Below are 26,876 nucleotides of genomic sequence, written 5' to 3' on the forward strand. Positions count from 1 at the left end.
ATCTTCTGTTTTCTCTTTTGCTCCCTCTCCCACCCCCACCATGCAAATTCAGGATTGTGATGTGGCACTACAAATTTTCCAGTGGGGGTTGCACAATGACAGCATTACATTTTTATGTATATAGGAAGAATGGTTTGGTGTAGATGTAAGAAAACCACATTAAAATCCCTGTTCAGTGATTAATTCTTAACTGTATGTACCATATGTCCTTGGATGAAGAAGAACTGGTGATACAAATGTGGCAAATGGCTAAATAATAACCCTACTTTTTGACAATATTCCATCAAAGGCCAAGGATTAAAACTAACATTTGTTGTTTACATTTACCTTAGAAAATGTATCACTCCAAAAAATATAAAACATGCAATTAGTGGTTTACAGAAAAGCAGTCTCTCTTCTTATAGTGTTGACATGACCACAAGCCTTTGAAGGCAAAGAGACCAGTTAAGCAACAAACCCCTGCCAAGTATTTGAACTGGCTCTTCTAACTACAGTTAACTGGCTGCTGCTTCTGTCGCCTTGCTACTGAAGACACAGTGACAATACATAAGTCTCCTGGGTTGTTGTTGTTCTTTGGACAAGCACAAGATCTACAGCTTCTGGGTTATTGAGCATCTGTCTGCTGCCACAGATGGTGGCAAGATAAACTGGCCTCTTGTACTGCACCCTGGCATTAGGGCAACCAGTTCTGTAGCCTCAGCAGTAGCATTGTGATTGGCTCCCTTCTTCAAAGCAACTCCTTTATGCAAATTCATGCAATACTCTCTTAATTTATGTCAGCAGCCTCACTGTCCTTGGGCACATATAACTCCCATGGATAAAGGCCAGGCAGCTGTTGTTCGTCTAGGGTGGCCATGTGCCCTACTTTACAGAGAACAGCCCTCTGTTTGATAAAGAAGCATCAGAAGGGAGAGCAGGGGCTTGGAGGTTGTCCATCAAGAGTTAGCAGCACCTTGATAGTAGACTAAGCAGGAATATATGTCACCTGGTCACCGTTTACCTAATTATGGGGAGATGCATTATATTTCTATCTAAATTATAACTGTCCTTTCTAAATTTGCACCAGTGCATATAAACTAGTGTGTGCATATTTTATGTACATGTGTCCCCCCTTTTTTGGGTGATCAGCCTCTATTGGTCTACAGCAGCTTTTGCCAACCTGGTATCTATCCTCCACCATCAGCCCCAGCCAGCATGTTTTGGGAGTTAGTCCAAAACATCTGGAGGCACCAGGATGGTGAAGGCTTGTCTACAGGCATTCCCATGATTGTATTACCTTTAGTGACAACCACATTAATTGCTGTGATGCATTATGTTCATAACTGCCCGCTTCATACCTTGCATTCATTTCTTGAATTATTACATGAGCCAGACCATAGAAAATCAGCAGAGCCTCTACTAGGCAATAAGCCTTTCATGATAGCAGATCTCCAAACCCAATAAAAGCATGTGCTCAAAATCCAAAGGCATTTGTCTTGATGGTGAACATTTAAGAGAAACATAGAAACAAACAAATACCTAATTGCCTTTTATTATTAAATAGAATAAAACATCAAACCAGGTTGTTTTAAATAGATATTCTAGAGTTGAATACAATAACTAATATGCATGAGGAACATGCAGATTAGCTGTTCTTGCCAGCCAGCTGAAAGTGCCCACAGAATATGTTGTTATCTTAGGAGGTCTGCAAGAAAATAGGATGAAATCATTGCAGTGGAATAGTTTAAGATGATATTAAACACCAGTTCTTATAAATTAGATCTTATGACTATGTCTCTGTTAGCTTTATACAATTCCCCTGTATGAATTAAGAGGAGATAGCAGTTTCAAGGACTTCAGAAGATTGTGCTTTTGCCTTGTTAAATTACCTCTTGTCTTCTTCAGTAGAAATGGGGTTAAGCTGTATCTGTGCCACAGGAAGAAGAAGCTTAAGCTTGTATAGTTGGGATCCTACAAAACCACCTTGAATTCTTCAGAGCTGAAGTACTTTCTAAAAATTTCAAATGCACATAGCTTGCAGAGAGACATTCCACCCCCACTTCCTGGTCTGTGAACTAGTATTTAAGTTTAAAGCTTCAGAAGTGTAGGTCACATAGCTTTTTAGCTCTTTTGAGAAGATGGACGGGGGGGAGGGGAATAGGTTATGGGGTACAGGGAAATTTAGATACAGTGGTGCCCCGCAAGACGAACGCCTCGCAAGACGAAAAACCCGCTAGACGAAAGGGTTTTTCTGTTTTGGAGGCGCTTCGCAAAACGAATTTCCCTATGGGGTTGCTTCACAAGACGAAAAAATCTTGCGTCCCCCAGCGGTTTTTTTTTGCTTTTTTTGCCCTTTTCCTAAGCCGCTAAGCCGCTTATCAGCTGTTCCGCTGATAAGCCGCTTAACAGCTGATCGCTGGAAGCCGCTTGACAGCTCTAGCACTAATCCGCTAAGCTGTCAATGGGCTTGCTTCGCAAGACGAAAAAACCGCTAGACGAAGAGAATCGCGGAACGGATTAATTTCGTCTAGCGAGGCACCACTGTATGTGAAGATCTAGACCAGAACGGCCCAACTTTTCATACCAAGTATACTTTGACACAGAACCCGTGGGCTGCATGGAGGAGGGGGAGCAAGGCCAAAATCTGATGCCCCCAACCTTCGTGCTGTCTGCCGAAAGATGGGTAAGGAGGCGCCAGGCTTTTCCAAAAGTGAGAAGGAGGTGGAAGGACTCTAGGACCCTGTTAAAGCCCTCATGCCTCCTTCTCAAAGCCCAGTGCCTCACTTTCCTGACTTTGGGAAGGCAACAAGAAGGCTGGGGGGCGCCAAATGTTTCCAAGGGCCACCAAAAAAAGACACTGAGGGCCGCATGCAGACCTCGTGTTGCAGCACCCTGATCTAGCCCTTTCCTTGCCACAGTTGCTGCTCAGCATTGCAGCCACTTCCTACCCACTAGTCTCTGCTGGCCTCTCATACCGTCTTCGGTGCTTTCCTATTTCCTCTCCTCTCTTTCGCTGCTTCTTGCACTGCGTTAAAAGCTGCCTCTGGAGTTCCCTTGAGTTTCATAGCTTCCAGAAAAGTGTGCTGCATGGTTCTTTAGATTGTGGCCTATATCACATAACTCTTTCCATATTATTACCTACTTGCTGTTGCTCTCCATGCCACCAAGAGAAATTGCTGCATTTTGTCACTCTGGACCTTGCTGCTTGCTACTATAAATTGTTTGATTATGTTCCAGCTTTAACACAATTGTAGGCTTTCCCCTACTGAGACTGTGATTGGTATCCTCCTGAATAACTTGTGTGTGTGTGTACACACACACACTTTCATTTTATTCATATTCTGAAACTGCCTTTTTCAGCTTCATTTGCAATGGCAATGTAAATGAAACAAAACACTTTACCTATTTTCCTTGTAAAGTCTGCACCCTTTGCAAAAATGCATCAAGGCAGATGGAGGCAGCTAATTATCACACCTTCCCTCCTTCTTGGTGTGCATATGCTTCAGTCTACTGGTATGCCCTGCTGCCTTAGAGGAGTTTGCACAACGCATGATCCTTTAAGGCAGAATGCAAGGTAGCTTTTCACAACACAGGCAGAATACCCTATTGAATGAGAGCATCACATTTGTTATGCTCTACTTAAGGCTTTTCAGGGAGGGGAAATCCATACACCATGCTCCTAGAGGTCATCTCATTTACTACTGTGAAGCAATGCCCCAAAGTAGCTGTTTCTGGCAAGCAAAAAAAGTGGGGCAGGCTTGACTGAACAGGGAACAGACTTGCTTGCATTTAAAACGGGCCCAAATTTGACGTGACAACAATCCATTGCCGGCTCCTATTTTACATTCCTGTATGTTGCTCCGTCAATGCAAACTTCATGTTGCCTTAGCATAGGGGTATAGGAAACTGCCTTACACCTTTGGTTTGGCTATCTAAGAATCATATCCACTGCTGGCAGTAGTTCTCCAGGGTTTCAGGTAGGAGCTCTACTTGGAGATGCCGGTGACTGAACCTTGGATCCTTCACACACAAAACATGTGCCATGCCACTAAGCTACAGCCATCCCTTACCTGTCTCACTATCTGAGTGTAGAGTGAAGCTTTCAACAATGTCCAATCTACCTAGAGGTTAGCTGGCAGCTACCATTGTGATTTTTCCCTGTAGGCAAAAAGTGGGTGATGGAGAAAGGTGGCACACCTAAATATTTGTTGCACTTCTGCAAACCTCGGGTCTGCTGATGCCCCCTATAATGTGTGGCTGCTACCACTTTGGCTGTATCAGAATTAGAATATAAGATGATCTACAGCATTTAGGTGACCTAGCTGAGACACCCCTGTGGTGAGCTGCAGTGAGCCCTTGAAAGCATCACTGCAACAGGGAAAGTGTATAATTTGAGGCACTTTGCTGCAATTTACTCCTGTAGGATTCAGAGTCTGAACTATTTCAATGACATCATGACATGCTGTTCTGAAAATGGAATTTGTTGCTGTGCATTCTCTTAGGCCTATTTTTAATTGTTTTTCTCCTCTGGATATCACCCCACACCACAGCCATGAAGAGCAACAACACGTCCCTTTGAAAGCACCTGTTGCAATAGTTCCAGGCAATCTGTTGATGACTCAAGGAAGCTATTCCTGGTGTGACACTATTCCCCCTTCCTATGCTTTTACATTTGGTTGTATTCCAGCTCAAATGGCAAAAGCTGCAACTGAGCAAATGAACAAACCCTGATGTGTTAAAAAGAAAGAAAAAAAGATCCTGCCCTTTGTGTTTGGTAGAGGTGGCAACATGGGCCACTATCGCTATTTTCAGGTTGCAAATTCAGATTGCACAGTTAAAGTTGCTTTGGAGGTAGTCTTGACCAAAAACCTACTTCTGCACAAAGTTGGACCATTTGTGATATCAAAGGTGATATGAAAATGCACTGGAAATTATGGCACAACACTTGCTTGGCACAATGTCATCCAGCCTTCCTGTAAACAAATCAGAATGGATGCTCAGTAAATAGCCAACATCATCTAACCTCCCTGTGAACAAATCAGAATGAATATTCAATAAAGAGATCACTGGAAGCAACCCTGGGATTCTAAAGACTGGTTCAGGCATTGTGCCTCTCATCCATACCAACGGTAGTCATTGTTCTTGAGTGTACACTTATGTGCAGAAATGTGTGTGTGTGTGTGTAGGGTTACCAGTTGGTTAGAATTTCTGTAAGTATGGCAGCTGAGGAAGAAGAGCTACAGTCATGCAAGCTGATGTCCAGTAACTATGATAGCTTGGGTTCACTTATTTTTCCTGTCCTTTTATTAATTAATTTATTTTACTCAGAAGCATATATTCAGCCAGTCATCCCTCTTACACACAAGAAATACAGTGTCTGAGTTGATGCTAAGTAGGGGTAGCTATGGCAAACAAGGATCCTTAAAAGCAAATACCGTTCTGATTTGACAGTATCTGAAATAATCATTCTAGTAATGGCCAACCATTTATTTGGCAATCCAGCTCCATGAGAGAAGAGTTTTGTTTAACAGGGAAGTGATGGCCATTTGTCCTCCGTTCTTGGCAAACCATGACAGTTCACATATCACATAGGCGTGAGTAAAAGCACTTGCAGGGAAACAGGTTTTAAAAATTGGTTCTTTGATAATAAATCTCTGAAAGCAATTCATTCTCCTGAGTGCTAAAACATGTTAAAAATGACACAATCCTTTTTGAAGGCTAGTTCTGATTCTGAATGGCACAAAAAAATGTGCATTTTGCACAGCAAGGTTATTGAGTGCTGTCAATACCTTTCCAACTTCCTCTAGTTGTGTGCCTATATATCTTTGTGAATGCATGAAGAGCTTTGGCATGTGGAACTTCGGTGTTATTTTGTGATCTTCCTGCTCAGCAGCATTTTCTTATCCTCGTTGAGTCAATTGGAATTTCTACCTATGGGATAACTGCTGGAGTCGGAGGGCAATTAGATATGTGAAGATAACATTCCTTTCTATAACAAACTTTCATGCTCTTTTGTTTTCCAAGACTCAGTCTGATAAATCCTGCATCTTGCCACCATTACAGAAAGTAAGTCTTAAACACTTCGGTATTTTGGCCATATTGGCAGAGATTTGCTCATAAATAGTTTTAAGTAAAAAAAAAAGAAGAAGTCTGGAAGGATAGTGCATAGAAATTTTGACAGCTTTGTGTGTTTTGTTTCCATGCCATTACGGCAGCGGGTTCTGTTAGGTTTCACCGCTGTGCTATCTCTTGCAGTTCTTTTTATGCCTGCATTTGTATAGGAGCAGTGGCTGAAAATTATTTCTAAATACTTGTTAATGGAGTTGTCACACTGAGGAAGATATGTGAGCGGTCTAGAGCATTATTCAGGTCTTAACAGTGGCCAGTACCAGCTGCTTTCGGGGAAGTTGGCAGCAAGTAGTTCTGGGATTATCACCGCCTGTGTTTGCAGAGTTTTGTTTAATGGCTAGGTTTGATGATGTGTTTCCACCACCGGATACCAGATGGGGGCAATTGTCAACAGCAATGAGGTTTCATCTTTGTGGATAGTAGTAGTAGTAGTAAAGGAACATAGGAAGTTATCTTATATTAGGTTAGACCAATGTTTCCCAAACTTGGGTCTTCAGCTGGTTTTGGACTACAGTTCCCCTCATCCCTGACCACTGGTCCTGCTAGCTAGGGATGATGGGAGTTGTAGTCCAAAAACAGCTAGAGACCCAAGTTTGGGAAACCCTGGGTTGGTCTTCTCTGACTAGCAGCATCTATCCGGGTCTCAGGTCGAGTTTTCCCCATCACCTGTTGTAAAGATCATCAGATGGTGTTTGGGGGAGGGGGTTGGGGAGAGAACACCAGGCATACACAGTTATACCGGTTTGTCGTGTAAGTAGGACCACAATTATAGACAAACACCTAGGGCTTATTTCTTCCTTTTCCATGGTTGTGGTTGTCGGTATTATGACAAAGAAGGATACAGCAGGCAAATAATGAAGTCCCATTGTGCTGTTCTCAATATGTGACTGTCCAAAGAAAAACTGCATACGGAAAAGCTGCAAAATGTTAAGAAGCATTAACTTTTCCAGTAATCACGGCCTTGTTAACAAACGTAGCAGGCAGATTGTTCAGATCCCCGTAGGGAAACTTTAATTTAATTCAATTTTTTAATAAATAAATAAATAGCCCTCAAGCTGTTTAGCCTGATAGAATTTCTGTAGTGTTGGAAAGTTCAGACTAGTGAGTTTTTAAGCTAGGGTAAAGAACACATTCAAAGAGCTCTCCTCTGATTAAAACTGAAGTGTCCCTGGCATAAGAAGTCCAGCAGCTGAATGGCGACACAATTGAGTTTGACACAAAATTGTGAAACGACAGCAAGCAGTTATATAATCTGGCTTTGAAAAGAACAACTGCACATAATTTGAAGTGGGTTTTATTTTTCTACAGTATGATGATTAAATCTCCAAACATACTGCATTTAATAATTTCTCAAAGCGCTGGGGTCTGAGTAATGCTCCCAAGCTTAATGTACAGTAAGGTGAAAGCACAGAATCAAAATGTTGTCTTTTAACAATCTTCACTGAGCCCTCTGAGGGATGACTAAACCCAGCAAGTCAGGAAACACACTGCTCATTGAATCTTGAGTTCTAAGAAGATGGGATTAATTTAAATCTGTTGTTCTTTGCACTGAGATTTCATGTATTTCGTATTTCAGAAGGTTCTCAAGTGTCTGCCTTTGGCTGCCTATCCTCTTATGCCATGTCAGTCAGAATTCAGTCTTAAGTGTTACCAATTTAATTGCTGCTATAAAAAGCCACATTTTGGTGCAGCTAATGAATGGAAGTAGATAAAGAATACTTGTATGTGTCACTCAATGAGCCAAGGGATCCCAGCAATGGGACATAGTTTGAGTAGAACAGTTCCATTTTTACTACATGCATCTTCACTTCAGTCATCACATAGGCAAGATTTTATACTAGAGATGGGTAAAATGTGGTTCCAGGGCCCTTAGCCAAATTTCATGCAGGTGACAAGGGGAAAGAGGAAGGTTAGGATCATCACCCTCCCCCCTCATTCCTCTCTTTGTCTCTCCGTCTCTGCCTCTTTCCAGTTGTCTCCAGACTTTTAATATATTGTGGGAGGAATTCAACTATATACTAGAAATTTAGATTTGTAGAATTAAAGTAGGTTGAAGTGTTCTGCTATTCTATCACAATGAATCTGCTTCTGGGGGGGATTACCTTTTGCCGTTAGGAAAGTGATGGGGAATGCAGTAAAAGCTGTGAGATAAATGATGGGTTAACAGGAGATCCATAGAACCACTCCACAAGTAAATCAGGATGACTGTTCGTTGTTGTATAACCACACACCCCAGAATGAATGCTTGTTAAAGAGCAGACATAGTCTATCTACTCCAAAAGCTTTGTGTAGGCAACTCAGAATGGATGAACAATAAATAAGTCATCTGGAAGAGCCCCCCCCCCCACGTTCTGAAGAGAGCAAGAGAGAGAAATGGAGGGGTGGTTATCATCTTAAGAAAGAAACAAAGAGAAGGGGTGGATGAGAAGTGGCTCTACCCCCACTAATTGTGCTGCACCCAAGGAGACTTCCTTCCTGATTCCCAGATCCCAAGCACTCTGCCAGCTGCTACCCTGCCCCATTTTGCATAGACAAAAAAAACCCCTTACATTGAGGAAGGTGGATGGCATAGCAGGTGGCAAAGGGCAGGGCTCTGATGAAGAAGGAAGAGGGCTTATGGACCTTTCTTGCTTCAGGCAAAAGAATCTGTTGGGTTTTTGTAGTTTGTTTAAAAAAATAAAATGAGAATTCCTTGGATGCCTAGATCCAGGTTTCGGGCAAACACTCTTTGGTGAAAGAGAGATCCCCAGCAAAGATTTGAATTCACAAAACATGCAGCAAATTAATGTATGGAAATATGGGTTGTTAGACCTTTAAAATACCCCCTTCTAAGTTCCTTCCAAAGTTACACACTTCCCCTTAGCATAGAAAAAGACCATGTTTGGTAAGTTTAAAATGGTTTACTTACAAACTCTTCATGTGTTTTTCCATGCAACAGCAAGAAAAGACAAGCGATATAACTTAGGTTCAAAAATGGCAAGGGTTTATAAATTATTTCTATAGAAACACAAAGACAGCTTGCTAAAGTCATGTGGTCTGAGCTTGGAGTGACTAGCTTCAACGTCTTTCCTTTGTGGGTTCACATGGTGGAAGAAAAAATAACAAAGAGTTTGGTAACACTCCCTCCCAAGGTGAGGGGGTGTGACCTAGTTAAGCCTGGCAGGACAGCTTACTCTATGGTCTTAACCCTTTGTGTATTAATTAGGCTTAACCATATTGGTTATATGAGGCTGGATATCTCCCACAGAATATGCTCATGTCTTTTGTCACTGGGGACTGAATGATAGAGAGAAACAGGCAGCCCTGTTCAGGGAAGTTTTTAATATGTAATGCTGTACGGTTTTTAACACTGATTGGGAGCCGCCCAGAGTGGCTGGGGAAAACTCAGCCAGATGGGCGGGGTATAAATAATAAATTATTATTATTATTATTATTAGAAATGATGCTGTCAGCATCACTTCCTTGAAGGAGAGGCCCCTATCCTACTTCTGCAAGGTGGATTTTTTTTCCCATGGGAGAGTGGAAAGGAGTGACCGGTGGTAGGCAAATTGTATTAACTGGGCCTTTTGTTCCTCAAGAGGTTTCAGACATTTGATAGAAATGTTTGAAGGGACCAAATGATTTTCAAAGAGAGCAATAGGCCGCTTGCCCAACCTAGTCTATGGATAATTTCTTTGCTTGATGGAGGAGGAGTGTGTGGAATGCATTGCTATGTTGTCAAGGCAACCAGGCAATGCTCCTTATCTTGTCCTGCTGTGCTGCAAGGGTGAATTTGTTGCCCACCCTTGTAGCACAACATAATAAGACAGGCAGTACATCACTGCATTGCCAAGGCAACTGGTTGATGCTTCCCCTTTCACTGAGATATGCTGTGAGGGCAGGCAATGAAACAGTCCTCAAAGCCTGGAAAGATAATGAGCATCAACCAGTTGCCTTGACAACATGGGATATGTTCTTTCCCCCCCCCCCCACCATCATGAAAATTATTTTTTGTTTGCTCTCTGCAACTAAGCTATGTTGGCAAATCTAATTGGCTATCTTGTGCCATGACATAATCTCACTCACTATGTGGTTCCTAATTGGTTGGGATAACATAGTGCGAAATAAGAAAATAGCTCTGGAAAACCAAGAGAGGAGGGAAACAATCTAGTTGTACACAGCCACAAAAAAGGGGGGGAAGAAAATGCTTCTTTTTTTTCCAGGTGACACTGTACAACCTCCTGAAAAAATCATTTTTTGCCCTGATTTTTTTTACAGGTGAAAATTGTGTGTAGCATTGAAAAACACATTGCAGAAGGCTGCCATTAGCTAGAAGTTCCACACCACAATGAATATAACTCAGTGTCTATATAAACATATTCCACACAGATTTTTTAAAATGCATAATGAATTAATAACTCATTCCATAAATATCTGAATTCCATGTTTGTGTTCATTAGCCAGCAGTCATTAAACCATTTTTCCATTGCTTATATATGAATAAAACATGCATTTTTTTAAAAGGCAAGGGAATTCTAAGGCACTAAAGATGAGAAGCTTTAAAAGCAGCTATGTGACTTCCGTAAATAAACACCCCTGTTCAGCAGGGAACAAGCTTTTCCTTTTGATATAGGGAATATTGGAATGATGATTTAGAAAAGAGTTCCTATCCCAGCCCCTTACATGTTTTTTTTTTCCTGGAATGACATCATAGACCTGCCAAGTGTATAGGTTTTTTCAAATTATAACTTGTGTGTGCCCTTTTCACATTACCTTTAGCAGCACAGCTTCTTTATGCATTGCCCAGTAAAACTGGAAAACTGTGGCCACGTGGGAAGAGCCAGCACCGTGACCCCTTTCCATGCTGGTGTTACCATTGATGGTAATAGGAGCAATGCTGGCATGGGAAGACACCAAGGGGCGGACTCAGAGCAAGCCCAAGACGTTTCGGCGTTTAGGGGGGGGAGTGAAGAGTGAGGATTTATGTTGGGAATGGGGTCGGAGGGGAATAAAGATCTACATTGGGATCAGTGGGGGGGTAGGGGATCAACTGAACCTTATCCAACAGTTGAATTGGAGATTGTAAACCATCATGGGGTGGGAGGGGGCTCACTCTGAATCATGCCCAGGAGACCCCAGAGGGCAGCCCCCTCCATTTCCTCCCTAGGGATGGGAGGAGACTAGCAGTGTCTCCTAACAGCATGGGGGAGACAGCTGAAGAGGAGGCAGATTCAACCCCCAAGGAGCACGCCACAGCTGTTGCTGCCTGCATGGCAAGAGCAACAAGCAATGCATTCCTTGGGAGCCGGATCTGTGGCCCCTGTTGATCCTGCTGCCTGAGGCGGTCACCCCACCTTGCCTCGTGGGTGTGCCAGCCCTGTGTGGAATCCTCCCCTGTGACCACACATTTCCAACACTGCTGAGCATGGAGGCCCTTGTCAAATCACAGGAACTTCATGCCACTAAAGTTAAGGTCAGAAGAGCAGTTTTAATCACGTGATACCATCCAGAACCCATGTAAGCTAGTGTACATGAAGTCAAGTCCAACACAGTTAATCTGAAAGACTTTGTTTTTAGTGGATGTAGTTTGGTGATTAACCACATCCCTGTCTTAATCCCACTGTATTTTGGGAGTTTAATCAAATAACATTTAATCCGCTTATATACCCTTCGGTTGATTTTAGTGACTTGAAACTGCGGATCATGTTCAGCACCATCTTGGCACACCCATCAATATGCAGCAAGTTGCATTTCTTTCTGCAAATTTAAAATCTGATGGAGTTTATTTTTAGAGCCTCATCATGCATGGCAAGGCATAGAAAAGTCTGATACAGGCAACTGCAGAGTTGGCCTCATATGGTGACTGGGTTCGGGGTGGCGAGTATCACACATTAACAATTTGATTGCACTACTTAGATGAGTGTGTGGCATCCTAGGGCCAAGCTACACCTTGTGTAGAAGGAGGTCTACAATTTGTGCTTAATGAAATGCAGATACCTGGGTTGCCAATTTGATTGGAACAGTGCAGTAAGAATACTTAACCCTTTCCTTAGGCTATTTTGCTTATCATCATTGTGTAAACCCCAGCCCTTTTAACCACCACCACCACCACCACCTTGCTATTTGCCCCACAGGGAGCAAAATAAATAAGCTTACATTTTTTCTTCTATGGAATGATTTTAATTGGGAATGTGGCAAGTAGAAAGATGTCAAACATACTCCCTTGCTGCATCTGATAAAGTGGGAAGGGTTCCACAGTTGCATTTAATTAAAAAGAGAAAGGTTTGGAGATCCAGTATGGACCTCCTGCATAAAGTGTAGCTTGGGCCCCCAGACTGTCTTTATAACTAGCATAAACTCTCATAATCAAGGGCTGATGAGTATAACTGCATGGAACCTAAAAGTGCAACTTGCAGAGAGAACAATTCACTAGGGACTGATACTTTTCACATTAAGTCGCCAGGTTTAAATCTTCTGAACTGCAGCCTTTTATCTGTGCAGAAAGAGCAGGGGGGGCATCACTCTGTGGTTCATTTCAGCCCTTTCCTGGTGCATTAAGTCATGGCTTAGTATTTGCATATGGTCACTAAGCGACCAGCCAAGCAGAACACAGCCCTACAGTGATTAATAGAAGCCCACTAGGATCTCAATAAAATTTCCCCATTTTGCCTCTTGGCTCAGGTTGTAAAAAGCATTGGGGAGTGGCAGACAGGCACTTTGTGGGCCACAATTCATGGTTGGTGGATTGTGCTGGCTTGGTAGGTCAGACGTTGTACTAGCCTCTAAGAAACCCATTAAATATATGTTAAAGAGAAGAATCTGCCCTTATTTGATTGGAAAACCTTGAATTTATCACAATATTTATATTGCCAGGATGAAGAGACAAGAAATCACATTTGGAATGGCTAGTAATTTATTTTACTACTTGAAATAATTATGAGTGTTTCATTGTCTTTCTCTCTTATCATTATTTAAAGTTTCTTTTTCTCCCCAAATGGTCAATTTCACACGTTCCTCTTTTATAGGCTGGGAAGAATAGCAAATCAAAAAATAAATCCCTATTAGAGCATTATTGTAGCTTAGATGGTACTTTTAGAGATTTCTGAAAGGTGCAAAATGAAGCAGAGAATAGCAAAATGGACAATTATAGATGCTCATGAAAATATATTTTTATATTACTTCTCCTGAGTTCTTTTTGATGGATTTTGCAATAACAGTACTCTGCTGCAACAAATCCTTTCGTACCTGCGCTGGGTCGATACAGGATTTTGTTTCAATGGCTTGTTCGGAGATTTCAACATTGGTTTAGAAAAGCCTAACTTCAGATTCACTACTTGGAGATGGCCATATAGATTCAAGAAAGCTCCCTCGTTCTCCACATGCTGCTCCCCTAACCACTTTGACAGCTACTTTCTCTTTTACTCGCACTCATTTGTTTAAACCATATGTCTTTTCCAACAAAGTTCTAACATAGAAAGGCAACCCCATTCACAAAAAAATGCAGTTGTTGAGGAAGCTTAGAGATTTGAAATGCACTTTGTCAAGAACCCTGGAATGCCAGCTGGTTTGAATTAGTCCTTCTGCCAACTGGTTTCTAAACCCAAGGCTAACAATGCATGGATTCATTTCATACTTTCATTATGAATAAATGTAAGAGCATAAAAATTACCTTACTAGATTATATTAGACCAAGTGTCCAGCTAAGTCGGCATTCTGTGTCCAGAATCCTGCTATTGTTTGGTATTGAATGTGAAATTGTCATCACTTCCACTTCACATTGTATTTTGTTTTAATGATCTTTTGCAAACAACATAGAGATTTAAAGTGGTACACAAGTTAAATAAATAAATTGTGGCCAGATATGTCCTTGTGTAAACATGACATTCCTACATTGCTTGTTGTAAAATTGTTGTTGGCAATTGAGGGGAGCCCTTAATTGAGTAAGGAAGCCCTTACTCTTCTTCTTCTTCTTTGGCAATCACTTGTAGACGAGTAAGATTGTCTTCCATAAACACAGTTTTAGCAGTGAGTCTGTAAGTGACTATGGAGGCCAATTCTACAGTGCGGACATAGAGTTGATCACGGTGTGGATTTGCCAAGCGTGCCTTCCTCTTAGCACATTTCTCCCTTTTGTCCTGAGTTTGAGCGTCTTCAAAGTCCATGGCACCTTTGGTAAAGGCTGTTCTCCTAGTGAAGCACTCACAGGCCAGTGTTTCCCAGTTGTCGGTGTTTATACTACATTTCTTAAGATTTACCTTGAGAGAGTGCCCTTAATGGAGGGTGTTACAACATAGTGAAGGAGGCACCAGAGCCACTAGTTCAGCAATGTGTGGGAGAATGACTACTGAGTGGCATGATCTCAATGGCCCGGAATGGGCTCTGCTTGCCACCCAGCTTGTATGCCTTTGGTGGGAAGCTAACCGTAAAAGAAAACATATATGTGTATTTCAGCATGATGAAAGAAAGCATAAAAGGTAGGGAGATAGAACTGCTCTTTTTTTAAGGGTAGATATATATGGTTAAAATAAAAGAATAAGGAACAGCCTTGTTCCAATTCAGGATAATGATGATCCATCCACCAAATCTGAGTGGTTTCCCAGATTCCTATAACTAGAGATACCAAGGACCTTCTGCATACATAGGAAGTGCTCTGCTTCAAATAACAATAGAGATTTTTGTGGCAGAGCTGGCAGCATAATTTGTCAGTGTCTAACACGCTGTCATGTGTGACAAGGTCTCACACAACACCTGGCCTGAGTGCCAGAAATAGTTTAGAAGTAGTTGCCAGTACAGAAGCTAATGAAATCCTATACCTAGCAAGTCAGTGGTATGAGCAAGAGTCACCCTTATAAGGAGAAATATTGGTCTGTTCCTCTCAATTTCTCAGAGTCTGGATACAGGAACAATGGCAGCCAATTCAGCACTGCCAGAGCTTCTATCAACCACAGGACAGCCCTGAGATTAGATGTTGGCGTGCCGTTAAGTCACTACATGTAATTTTTAATTCTGTAATTGTTAATAGTCTGCAGCAGACAGTGCAGTGGGGCTGTGCAATGTACCTGATTTCCTTTCTGACCAGTGGATGCTGAATACCAGGATGGAGAGGAGGAAGGGTGAGGCGGCATCAAGGTCAACCCACTGCAAACACACTGGCGGGAGCAGCAAGTTGACCCTGCCCCATGCTGCCCTCCGCACCTTCCCCTCTCCATCCTGGCCTGCAGCAGTGACTCAACCATGCTTACCTGCAGCCAGGTAAGCATTGTAGCCCCAATGCATCACCTACTACCAATGGCTATATATCTTACAAAGCATGCAGATGTGAAGAGAACTTAACGCATGGAATTGCTAATAACTGTTAGTTGTATTTTTTTAAAAAAAGAAAACTACTAAAAGCTAAGCTAATATGCAACCGCCAGTGGCGTTTGCCCAACCTAAATGACCTTCCTGACTTCTGTGCTGCAGATAGCATGATGAATGCACAGTGGGTTAAGCTGTTTGAGAATCACATTAACCCTGAGCACTGGATCACCTTCAGCCACTCCTGTCGCTTCTGGAAAAAAGCTTCCATGTGTTCTGACAAGCCTACATTGCCACTGGTGCAAGGAAGAGAACAAATTGTTTTGGTTTCCTACCGCTCTCTCTGCAGTGCTCCTTCATGTTAAGGCTCTCTGGCTCAGGGGTGGCTTCATTCATTCATTCATTTACCACTCAACAGTCCAGGGCAGGCAGGGAGAGGAACTGGTATGCATGGATTTAGCTCTTATGCATACAAATCCACGTCTGTAGCACATTTTCATTCCTTTGCAGCGATGCTCGTAAGATGGCTTGCTATTGATTAAATAACCTTGAGTTGTTTTCAGTGGCGTGGTATTTTTAAGTGTATTACCACAATGTACTGGACTGGTGACACACACTGTGAATGCGTGTGAAGAGCATAATGTGTTGCTTTTTTAAAAAAAAAACAACTACAACAGTCTGTGGTATTTCAATTCTTGTCTAAAGTTTCCCAGCAGGAGTAATCCACTCTAGTAACCACATAAGTTAAAGGGCAAGAGTCTGTAACAGAAGAGATCCAGCCACATTCCGTAAATTGTCTAGCATTAATATTTGAGCAGAAAAAGTGATTTGTGCTGTAAATCTATTTTAAAAGTATCTAATTGTCTTAAAGCATGGTGTTTCCCAGTGATTGCCCTTCTCTCATTCTTATCCAGCTTTCTACATTCATCTTCTATCTCTGTCGTTTATTTCACAACGTAATCCCAATATGGTTTTCATCGTTTGCTGTTTCATTCCTCCTTCTTCTGCTTGTACATTTCCCAAACTATCCTCAACCCAACTTTTCAAGGTGTTTTTTAAAAAAAAATATTATTCTATCAACCATGACTCCCCCCGCCCCCACTTTTCAGTTTGGCTTCTCTTTCTTTTCATTCTCACACCTTTTCTTACTTCACCTTTCCCTTTTCCCACTTCCTTTCACCTTCCACCTCATACACTAACATTGCTCTCAAAGGACAGACTTTCAATAGCAAAGAATTGCACATGTCCTCACACTGATTGACTTCTCCATCAGCTGAAGTGCATCAGCATGAACCACTCCTTATGGCTTAGCTCATGGTGGCTGGGAACTTCCAACAGTGTTAGTCATGAAAAAATATTGATGCAGATGACTGAAGAAAAACTTAGCTCTGTTGCAAAAGAAAGGCTTCCATTGACTCTTTTCTATTGAAATTATATTAATATGTTTTAAAATGTGTGCCTTTTCTCAAAGAATTATGTAAATGTGGATTTTGATTTATTTAAACTACCAAGAACTGTGCTACAATATTTAGAAAAGTGGGGGTGGGGAAACAGTAGATAGCTAAATTTTGATCTGCACTGTAGCCTGAGAAGCATGAATCAGGTCATTTTTTATTTTATTCACAACATAATTCCAAAATGGCTTTTATATCCCTGTTTGTGCCAGGTCCCCTTACCCTGTCTCCTCGAGATGTAGCACAATAACTATTCCCCCCCCCCCAATCCTTATTAGTTAAGACAGTCTTCTTATTATCCCCTTCAATAGGCAGGTAGGCCATTGCAAAGAAAATAACTTGGGAAGATGTGTGAATCATGTTTCCCTTTTTTTTCGAAGGAACCTCAGATCATTGAATACATGCTTCTGTTTAATCAGTAAAACTGACTAAGAGTAACTCTTGTGTTTATCAGATTATAGGACATTTTATTGATTACTTGTTAAAATGAAGTTATACTTTAATTACTTTGCAACGTTGCCTTTGCTTCTCATTCTGTTAATCCTTTTTTCACCGGATTGTTATCTTCAACCATTTTAAAGTCACTGTAATTAAAAAAACAAAAAGCAAAAAGCAAAAGAAATTGATCGAGCAGCTGAATAAATCAACAGATTGGGCATTGTGATGAGGCCATATGGGAAAAGAAGTCCTCCAGGCTAAACTCAAGCTTTCGGGGTTCAGGGCCGGCCCACTCTTGAGGCAAGGTGGTGCAGTCACCTTGAGCAATGGAATCCTGCAGGGTAGTGGCCCACAGGCACCCCACCCTTGCTGCTGCCGCCACACAATCCCAGTAAGCGAGGCTTTGGCATGGAGGAGCAGCCTTGCGGGGGACACCTTCCCATTTTGCCTCAGACTGCCCCTGGTGCTGTTAGAAGTTAGGAACATCATACTGGAAATTTCACTTGTTCATGAACAGAGTCTGCTGGTTCAGGTCAAATGTTCATCAAGCCAAGCATCCTCTTCTCAGAGTGGCCCATGGGAAGTCCTCAAGCAGAACCCGAGCACAAGGGCACTCTCCCACCCCCACCCCTGCAGTTTCTAGCAACTTGTTATTCAAAGCAACATAAGAAATCTTTGCTAGCCCTACCTGGAGACACCAGGGATTCATCCAGCCACCTTTCTGCAGGCAGTGCAGTTGCTCTACACTGAGCTACAATCTTTCCCCAGAAAGAGAAGAATGCCTACTACTTGCAACAGTGGATGTATAACAAGGCCATTGTGGCTTGTAGCCACCGAGACAGCAGTGTGCTTCATGTAGATATTGTTATGCACCCCACCGTTCTTTGCCCGGTTTTTCAATGAAATTTGCCCGTAAGAGGAATTTTTTTAGACAGGTCATTCAAAGTCCTCTTCAAAAACAGGAGGTGGGTCCCCACTTTCTTGCATAACATTTGATTGCAGTAACACCCTTTGGTGTAAGTGAGTCCATGGAACAAAGCAGTGAAAGATATGCTCTCTCATCAGCTGAACAGTTCCTTTGCACCGCTCTGCTGACGGACAGAAACCATACCCCTTTTAAGTGGCTGATTAAGCACCTGGTTTGTGGCTGCTTTGCATCACTGGAGCAACTCGGAAACAGCCCAAGCGTAGTACAGGATTTGGCCTCCTGGGCTGATATTCAGGAGCTGCCTACTTGGATGCTGGTGAAACAGTTGCTTTCTCATCGCTTTCAGACATCTCTCTCAAGAAATGAGATGTAGAAGGAGGACTTCAGGGTTTCCAGAACCAGGGTAGGAGTGGCGTTATTTAGGGCTATGTTTTCAAAGCCTTGCTTGGGGCTCTTAAATTGTGAGATCTGCCTGGTTGTAATGGGAGTAACATGAAATCAAATATTGCTGTGATCTTCAAATGAAAAGTGTTTTCTGAACAGCGTAAGAGAAAAATAATGGGGGAGAGAGCCTAGAGACTCACATAAATGTTAATGGGACAGAGGCAACTGATCCTAGAGATGTACCCCTTAGCATGAAGTACTTCAGGCAGAACATCAGAAAGCGACACTTCTGCATACTTTTAGATGATACCATAAAAGATTAATCACAACAGATGGAGCATAAAAACAGAGTTTGTATTTGTCATGGTGTTGGTTAGTTAACTAGAGGCTCAGTTTCTGCATTATACATAGTGGCCCCTCTCCAATTTGGTGTCTTCTAGTGCATGTGTGCGTGAAAGAGAGTATTTTTGTTGTATATATCCAATTATTTTGGACGGTAAAGCAAGAAATGCAGGTTCCACACCTCAGAGCTCTTGTGTTAGAGTTTAAGTCATGCTAACCTTGCTAAGGGACGCAGGTGGCGCTGTGGGTTAAAGCCTCAGCGCCTAGGACTTGCCGATCGAAAGGTCGGCGGTTCGAATCCCTGCGGCGGGGTGCGCTCCCGCTGCTCGGTCCCAGCGCCTGCCAACCTAGCAGTTCGAAAGCACCTCCAGGTGCAAGTAGATAAATAGGGACCGCTTACCAGCGGGAAGGTAAACGGCGTTTCCGTGTGCGGCTCTGGCTCGCCAGAGCAGTGATGTCACGCTGGCCACGTGACCCGGAAGTGTCTCCGGACAGCGCTGGCCCCTGGCCTCTTAAGTGAGATGGGCGCACAACCCCAGAGTCTGTCAAGACTGGCCCGTACGGGCAGGGGTACCTTTACCTTTACCTTTTAACCTTGCTAAGTGTTACATATACAACATGTTGCCTGCTTTCCAGTGCACTCTGTTTGTAGATTTCTTGGTCACGTGAGATCTCAGGTCCATGTGGTCAAGACAGTATAAGCAAAGAAAGAAAATCATATAACTGAATGAATATTGAAACCCAGCAAATATATCCAGCAACCAAACTGCTTTGGTTCACTTATCTTCCTGTTGGGGGGCATTAGGGGATGCAGAGAGAGTCAAGACAATATTTTTATATTAAATAGTTGTGACATTATAACTGACTGAATTTATTGTTCTTTCTATTACACTTTTCTCTGTGCAGTCACGGTTCTGACAAAGCTCCCCTGGTTGAAAGCAGTTGAGGCAGAGCAGGTTGATTTGCCTGCAGTCTCCTAAGGCATTGTGGGTATTCCAATCATGTTTCAAGGAGCAATGACAGGTTTATTCCTCAGAGCAATTGTGCCCTTTGTTCCTTGGGCCTCTAAAGCCCTGGAACCAGGCAGGAAATCTATTACTGGAATGGAAACTTTGCATTGATTTGCTGTGAAACATGAATCTGATTTAACTTTGCAGATCTTCAATTATAACCCTTAGTTACTATATGTTAACAAAAGCTCAGGTGTCAAAGAGGATCATTGGGCTGCTTGGCTTATGAATCTGGCTTGTTTCAATAAGCCATAGTTAAGACGAAGCATATCCCTGAAACGTGATCAATTGAAAGCAGAAACAATCTTCTGATCATCTCACAGATGTCCTGGGCAGGGGAAGAGTAACACATAACACCAATCCTGGTCTGACTGCACTGGCTACCAATTAGTTTCTGGGTCCAATTCAAAGCGCTGGTTTTGACCTATGAAGCTTTAAACGGCTCAGAACTGCAATACCTCAAGGACCACACTCTCCCCATATGAACCAGCCCAAGCCCTGCAATCATAATCTGAAGCTGTTCTTCAAGTGCCCACTCCACAAGAGGTCTGGAGGGTGGCAACACAAGAACAAGTCTTTTCTGTGCTAGCTTCCCATTTATGGAATGCTCTCCCCAGGGAGGCCCACCTCGTGCCGTCATAATAAACAAACCTTTAGCCTTTTATCTGTGGCATTTTAGAAGTGTTTGGGATGTTTGTAATGTAGCTTTCTCCCCCCCCCCACCCCCCGGTTTTAATGTATCTGGAAGGGGGTTTTGGGTTGCCTTGGGCAAGATAAAGCAACTAACAAATTTAATAAAAGCATAATAATGAGCCACGTCTTGCTGTGTGTAATACTAAATGATGATTTAATACAGGGGTGTCTGCCCTGTGGCCCTACAGATATTGTTGAACTCTGACTACAATAAGTCCCAGCCAGCATAGCTAATAGCAAGGATTATGGACTGTAGCTAAACAACATCAGATTGCTCCTCATTTGCCACCCGTGGTTTAGCATTATGTCTGAACACAGGAACTAGCTTGAATACATTTTCCATGCCATTTTGCCTTTAAGATAAAAGTATTGTTTTGTTGCCCTTTCAACCAGTGCCTTGGTAATGATATTTAACATTTCATTGAGGATTTTTACTGAGGAAGCAAGAGGCTAATAGTTGGCTGAATGGGGTTACACAATTATGAGTTAATAGTTAAATAGTTATCCATTGTCTGGGATAAGTTCCGGTAATCTTGCGAAACAGGAAATAATAAAGACAATGGTTAAAGACAGCAAGAATGAACATACTAGACTTCTGTATCTTCAAGATGTCCTGGTGTAATTTTGAGCTGCAGGGGGGAGTACTTACCTGTTGTTATTGTTACTTTCCTTTTGATTTGTGAGGCACAATGCTGTTTTGGTCATTCCTTATTGTACCAATGCCCCTCTGGTGCTGTTTTTCTGTATTTTATTTTTTTTAATCACTGATTCCAGTGGGAGAAGTGTTACTTCTAGGTAAATGTGTGTATAATTGCTACCTGAAGCCACAGAATCCATTCATTCCATTATTATGTAGGCGTCTAAGGATCCTCAGTCCTATATCGGGGGTGCAATTATTGGTAGGTAAAAGCAGGTGACTCTGGCACTGTCCAAAAATATATACCTCACTTCATCGGGATTATTAAAAACAACAACTAACTTCTCACTTGCCACACTTTTAAAAACCAATATTAAACCCCTCCTATGTCACAATTTTGCTATGTTCCCCTCCACTTCGTGAAGTATGTACTTTATGGCAGACTTACTCAACCTGCTGCCCTCCCAATTATGTTTGGCTACAACTGCCATCAGCCCTGGCCACTGGGAGTTGTAGTCTAACAACATCTGGAGGGCTTCAGGCTGAGAAGGCTGCTTTATCGATGTCCTGTCCCCACTGTGCTGGTGGCTGCAGCTCTTCTTGCCACACTGCCAGTTTTCTTTTTGTTGAAATGATTGAAGGCTCCACAAGCAATGCTTCCAGGGTGTATGTGTATACACACACACACACACACACACACACACACTTTTCTCAAGGTGTCAAGCAGCATTTCATTTAATAAGATGAAGGCAGCTGTGTTATTATTAACATCTTCAATGTTCTATTTCCTTTTCAACTTCTCCCTCCTTTCATATATTGATTTTCTCATCTTCCCTTATTGCCACGGGTTGCACCTTTCTTTCTTTCTTTCTTTCTTTCTTTCTTTCTTTCTTTCTTTCTTTCTTTCTTTTTCCTTCTCTCTCTCTCTCTCTCTCACACACACACACACACACTCTCACACACAATCACAGGATGAAAAAGAAATAGATGGAGGAAACAGCATGTAATTCTGTAGGTCATCCTTGTTCCTCAGGGTGCAAAGAGTCCCATAAATAGCCAAGAATTGGTTATGGGCTATACAATTAAGCTGATGAAAGAAGTAATCATTTTCATAGAGCACATTATGTGAAAATTCACCTTTTTTTATCAGCGCCATCTCAACATTACAACATTTACAGCAGATTTTTTTTTTATTAATGGTGATGAATTAGTTATAAGCATATGATATGCAGGTTTCTCCTCTTGGGCTGATATTTTGAAATGAGGCTCCCGGCAGTGAAATCATCTCAAGGGGTTAGTTTCAGATTGTCCTGAATTTTCTAACTAGGGCTTTTTAACCCCCTCTCTCATAGCAAATGCAGTCACTAACTAGGTAAGTTAGCTGTGCTGAGAAGACATCATTTTATGATCACACTAGTAGCAGAACCTTCAGTTTTCAGGACCAATCTAGATGCAGCATTTGTCATGCTGTTTAGCCTCGCAAATATCTGTATATATAGTTAGTGGTCTATGCCCCAGTTTGCACATCACAATAAATAAATATTATTGGTTATAGCTTGTAGTTAGTGAGGAGATAGTTTAACCACAAGTCCCAATTCAAATGACATGCTGAGCCAAACCATAGCTTGGCTTGGTGCAGCAGCAAAAAGAACCAGGGGCAGACCTATCAGCCCAGGAGAACCATATGAAAGTCTTTATATGTGCTCTCATTTTTTTTTACCAGTAATATCAGCTACAGCAGTTCAGTTCAGCCATCAAAATAATCCACTGTTTGCCTCCTGAGTTGTATATTGTATCATCCAGCGTGTGTTTTCCCCAGCTTCCGCATCTTCTCATGCATTATGCGTATAACTGACACCCGCACTGATGAAGTGTCAGCTTTTTGTTTTGGCAAACAAAATATTTTCCAGCAGCATTGCTTGTGCCCAGCTTCCCTTTGTTTGTGTGTTTATAATCATGCTAATAATGATGAATCAGTTCCCACAACAGCTGAGAATAAATAACATCTGCATACGCCAGGTCTGCAATATCAAAACACAGAAACACCGCATGTTCGTCATTTAAAATACCACTCTTTTTTATCATCTGTCATATAATGGCGTAGCTGAGAGACAAATAACCCATCCATTTAAACCCTGTTTTGTGCAGTTCAAAGGAATAAGGCAAGCCGTAATTATCTGGATGTTAATGCCATACTGCCAGGCTGCATGAGAAAAGATAGACCTAATGACACCATATGAGGCAAAGGAGACTGAAGGAAGAGACTGTTAACATACTAAGGGTTGGTTAGTGCTAGCCTAGTCATCTGTGACAGGACTGATGCTCTTTTAGGTGAAATCGATAGGAGGTTCAATCTGCCTATTCCCCTCTTTCCACTCCCAGATGATCAGGAGGATAACCAATCATCTGATGGGGGCATCACACACCAAATGGGGTTTCCTAGTTCCAGGAACCTTCTTGTGCAGTGCTTGTTTGCTTTTGTGCTTTGTCCAGCTAAGGAAACAAATTCAGAGGAGTGCTTTCTAGTTATCTTTATAAGTCCATTCTGGAGTACTGTGCTGCCAATGCAGCGAAAACAATGCGGGAGGCAGCAGTTACGAGTTATCAGTCTCTGTAGCCACAGCAGGCGCTGTGATTCTCCAGCGGTGTGACTTCACCCCTGGAGGTGTGCCCCATTGTCTCTTGAGACAGACGGAGGCCAACAACAGCACTTGCTTTTCATTTCTCTTGCCAGCTGAAAAGGCTTAGCACAAAAAATTCACATGCTAATCATAAGTCTTATTGCACCACCACCCCAGTTATAATGTGATGCACTGAGCATTTTGCCATTACCTCAAGCTATGATGTTGTTCTAGGGTAGCACAGATGCTACACATGTGATGTAGGAAGAACTGGCAGTGCAAATATTTAAGGTCAGAGCGCAAGTTGGCACCTGACCTTAACTCCTCAAAGGGTGAGATGGGGATCTCAGGAAGTTGGTCTTTCCCATCATCTCCTGCCAGATCTTTTTAACTGGAGCGGTCAGAAACTGAACCTGAGGCCTTCCATCTGCAACCAATGTGCTTTGCCACTGAGTGGTAACTTCTCCCCACCTGAACTGCTCTACCAATTAGGACCCAGACTTAACATTGCCAATAGCAATGAAGGAGCAGAGGGGACCTCCCTAGGCAGACAAAATGCAACCTGTCATAAAAGGCACAGTCAGTCAGTGTGATTTCACCGCAACGCCATCCATCAGCCTCTTTATGTGTTCGACTAATCACTTGGTATAGTAAAAATTAATTAATGGATTAAGTATTTTGTCAGAGGCTAAATGTCTTTTGCTTTGAAAGCAAAATCTCCTCAGGATTTATCCAGCGGTAGGAGACCATTATCCTGTGACAACATTATAATCCACTGAAATTATCTATGTATTACCATGAATGTTAATGTGCATTTCATTTTGGTAATAACTGGTGTAAATTTACTCCTTTGGCTCATGTTCGGAAATGTTCACTGACAGCACTTTTCAGCAATACCCGTTTCTGTTTTAAAATTAGAGAAGTGTTTTATTTTGTTTAGTCTGGGCTGAATGTGGCCTGCCAACCCACACAGCTTTACCTCAAGATCTGACTGAGAGATAGTGCTCTGTTCCATAGAGCTCAAGGACAGACTTAGTATTTTATTCCCTGGCCCCACAGGAGATAAAAGACCCCTCTGGCTGTCTTTTAGATAGGATCTCTAAAGAGCAGTGGGGGGAGGGGATATTTTATCTCTGATTTCAGTACAAAGGACCACAGTGCTGAGATTGGGAGATAAAAAATCCCTCTCACTGTCCGCTAGGTAGGATTTTTAGAGTGAAAAGTGTAAAGTTAAATCCACATGGTGGACAGTTAAGCTCTTCTTTGTAAACTAGGGTTTCCCAAACTTGGGTCTCCAGTTGCTTTTGGATTAGAATTCCCATGATCCCTGACCACTGTTCCTGCTAACTAGGGATGATGGGAGTTGTAGTCCAACAACACATGGAGATCCAAATTTGGGAAACCCTGCTGTTGGGTGAGGTGAGCATGGCAACATGTCAGCCATGACTATCAAAGCCAGCCCAAATTGTAGAACCCCTGCTATATCAGGATTACCCTTTCTTAGCTGAAATCTTTTCTCAATAGGTCTAATTATTAATTTCAGTTCTCTTCTCCACTTCAGAAAACAAGTAATCAGGAAAGAGGATACAGTGATTTTGAGCTCAAGAAAGTTAGCATCCGTTTCAGCGGCAGAGCCAACTACAGCGCTCCCCCCCCCCTTTTGCATTCACCAGCTGTTATTACCAATCTATCTATTGCCTTCAATAAACGAAGCAATAAGAGTCACTCAAGTATCAAAGTACCATCAGCGGTAAAATGGAAGCGTGTGACTCATGCCAGCACCGTTGAGCTGGGTTGCTGAATTGCATTTGTATCAGTTTTACTGGGCATTTTGCCACTAGGAACAAACAAAAACATTGGTTTTATTTTGAATAAATATGGCATATTAGTAGGGAATGATATTTTTAAAAAAAAAAAAATGTGCTGCTCTCCCCTAGTAATAAGAATAGATTCCTCTGGATTAGATTCTTAGACACAGCAACGAAAAAGACACCAACTATCTTCAGGATGATGCTTGTGGCTGGTAATTAGATGAGAAAGAGTGAACCAAAGCCATTAGATGCTAAATGGCATTTAGAATAAACATTTTGTTGATTAGGAACCAAACGAGATTGGTTTCCTAGCCTGATTCAAACCCCTCCATATAATTCTCTCTATTTGGAGGTTACCTATTCTGGAGTCAAATTTAATTAAAACATTAAAAAAAAAACTAGGGGAAAAACTGCATTTCTATTTCAAGCCTTCTCTGCAGGATTGGCTACTGCACTCTGAAATATTAAATCCTTGTTTTTAAAAAGGGCGAGAGGCCATCCTTAGCCTTCTGGGAATGTAGCTTGTTGAGGCTGTCATAATGATCCAGTCAGGTTTGAAATCATCTGTCAGTGCCCAGACTCCATCACTTCCTCATTGTGTATGACAACCCAAGATGCTTATTAGCAGAGAGAATTGCATCATAATTCAGCATAAGAGCTGGCCAGGCCCCAGACATCTTCAAATTTGAGAAATGTTTTGCGTTTATATTGCCGGGCAATTTCAAATGTTTTGGCTCCTCAGCCAGCACACTGATAAAACCCCCAAGTGGAGTGCCCTTTCAGGTTTGTAATAGCTCATCTAGATCTGCTAATGAGGAAACAAAGAGTACTTTGACAGGTATTAACTAGTGTCTGAATGTGGTCCTTGCCTTCCATTGTATCTGAAGCTGTATCCCAGATATGATAGATATACTGTTAGAACAAAAATGAATGCCCATAAATTTAAGATTGATGCACATTCCGAATGGTTCTTGAAAGTTTCATCCAACCTTCCATCTGTCGTCGTCGTTTTCCTGCTTACAACCTGTGAATCCCTACCCTTCCTTTCTGTCTTGCTGCTCAGCTATGCCTGATTTTGCAGCCCTAAACAAGTGGAGGTGGTGTTATCTCCAACTGTTACCACTTCTGTTGAACTCAGTTTGTGTCTTTTTCTCTTTTTTAAGGAGTTTGGTTG

At 42.1% G+C, this 26,876-nt stretch overlaps 1 protein-coding gene across 5 annotated transcripts in view; it reads left to right on the forward strand.

The window, feature by feature from the left end:
• The window catches only part of ADGRB3 (adhesion G protein-coupled receptor B3), a 455,754-nt gene that overhangs the window by 356,642 nt on the left and 72,236 nt on the right, over positions 1 to 26,876 (forward strand). The window lies entirely within an intron of this gene.

This window comes from Podarcis gaigeae (genome assembly GCF_964106915.1).
Source record: "Podarcis gaigeae genome assembly, chromosome: 3".
Taxonomy (NCBI): Eukaryota; Metazoa; Chordata; class Lepidosauria; order Squamata; family Lacertidae; genus Podarcis; species Podarcis gaigeae.